Source organism: Berghia stephanieae, chromosome 15 (assembly GCF_034508935.2).
Source record: "Berghia stephanieae isolate SIO BIC M18660-M18661 chromosome 15, UCSD_Bste_1.3, whole genome shotgun sequence".
Lineage (NCBI taxonomy): Eukaryota > Metazoa > Mollusca > Gastropoda > Nudibranchia > Aeolidiidae > Berghia > Berghia stephanieae.
The window spans coordinates 18576129-18578628 of NC_088374.1; positions in this window are offsets into that span (position 1 = coordinate 18576129).

The following is a 2500-nucleotide window of genomic DNA, read 5'->3' on the forward strand; positions in this document are numbered from 1 at the left end:
ATTGACTCACATTAACGTATACTTAGATTTTAAATGAGTTTTTAAAATGGGCTTTTATATAGCGCAATATCCACTAAGCTTGCTCAAAGCGCTTTATAAGTGGTCCCTGGCCAACAGCAGCATTTAACATTTAGGACGGGACATGATGACGCCTGTTATGCGATTTTACAATATTTTTCGAACAGAGACAACGCTGTTAACACCTGAATACGGTGAGAGAATGTGAATAAAGAGCCTTCTCGAAGGACTCAACTATGCGCCGAGCGAGCCTCGAACCCAGGACCTTCCAATTCGAAAGGGAGTGTCATACCACAAGACTACATATTTACAGGTCTGATATCCCAACTTGTCACAGGCCCATTGTTGAAATGAAAATATGTACCCTACTCTCAACCCTACGCAATTTATTTTCTATTACAACAACGTGAAAACAGGCCCATTGATTGAGTTCGGTTATCAAACCTGCAAATATGTACACATTGACTGATACCTTTTTGAGAGGACGTTAGTCTACTGCAAAGTACTTTCCGCCAGATCTATCACACCCAGCTACCCACTAAGTACTGACGGACAGGGTTTGTTAGAGGGGGGGGGGGGTTGAAAAAAATCTCGACTTCATCCGGGACCAATCTCGGTCACTAAGCGAGTGCTCTACCAACTGAGCTATCGGGAACCTCACCACCCCCCCCCCCCCCCCCCGCCCACACCTCATGTAATCTTATGGCTAAATCATATACCTTCCAATACGCTTCAACAGTCATGTCGTCACTCCCCTCATAATACAGAGTTATAGTTGCTCACCGAACGGACACCGAACGAACGACTAACCGATCACGTGATCAGTTTTTTCTCGCGTCCTCTCGTCTAATCTCGTCACTCCGGAATAGAAAGTGGAGGCGGAGCTTATATGATATAACGCAATGAAAGTTCTGTCCGATGACGGGTGGGGGATATCACCTCTCCAAAACTTACCTTATTATATGAGATCTTGAGATTCTTATCCAATCATCGATTGCTCGTTTGACAGTTCGCTTGTGAACAGTTAGGAGACCATTTCTTGATTTATGGGCAGGCGGCTTTGCGTAAAGGCGGTGAGTGTTGTATACATCAAAGAGTACCGCTGACCGATGGTAAATAGTGATTGTGTAACCCTGCCGACTCGACTGCAAGGTCTTGTATGTAATAACTGCGTCACCATATCAACGCTCAGGAATTAATTAGTGAGGACTCTCAGTATATATATATATATATATATATAATATATATATATATATATATATATATATATATATATATTAAAAAAACAAACAACGCTTTTGAATCACACGAGATACATCAGTGTGCTCGTCGCATTGAGAATTGAAAAATGAGATATAAATCAAGAAAACCGACTGGAAAATAAAGAAACTATCATTAAATTTAAAAAATTGAGCAATATTTTTTTCAAAATCAATCTACTAGAAAAAATTTTTTATTTCTAAACCTATTTTTGTGAAACAAAGATAAATGTTATCCTTTTTGCAAGCTGATTCAACAATGTGGTTTTCAAATTTATCGTATACGTAATCATTTGGAAGCTCCCGAGAAAGGTATTTTTGTGTAATCTCTTTCACACACATGCGCGCGCGCACACACACACAAACATATACAAACAATACACAAACAATACACATCCCTGGTCATCTATTGCCTATATTATTAATGTTAATATATACATCCCATGCTGATTGTCACTAACCCCCCCCCCCCCCCACCCCCAACCATTTCCACCATTAAAGTACCAGCGGCCTTTTCTCTTTGATTTCGTATCATGGTCTACCCGAAGTCCAACACCTCGATCGTTTGTGGGGCAACCCCCCCCCCCCCCCCCCCACCTTCGCCCGTAATCAATTTATAATTTTCTCTCTGTATAGAGCGCCACGTGCACAATTATATACTATTGAATGACACTGACCTTGCCCCTCCCCTAACACAAGCCAACAGCAACCCAAGCTATCCTCTATCACGTGACCTTAGATCCGATGCTGCATACCGCTTGAGAGTCTTCACTATCCAGCTCTCGTTCATGGTCACGTGAGAAGGCTATATACGTTCGGGTTCGGCGTTCGGCGTCTCGTTCGACCCGATTTCGTTAAAAGCCTAATGACGCATTGTAACTTAGTAACTGGCTCTAAATTATCGGAACAATGGCGGACACCCTTAAGAAATATTTCTCCGACGAGCATAACAGTGTATCCAGAGGAGAAAAACATTACAAATAAATCTGATCCTAGACAGCATGAAGAATAAAAAGTACCGGTTTTCTTTGTTTAGAACCGCGATGGCCCCTGTTGCTGGAAGAAGAAGAAGAAGAAGAAGAAGAAGAAGAAGAAGAAGAAGAAGAAGAAGAAGAAGAAGAAGTATGCTAAGTGGCATTTTTATAGCGCCAAACCTCAATTTCATTAGGTTCTAATCTAGGCGCTTACCCGCTTTAATAATCGTCCCATCCAAAGAGTAGCAA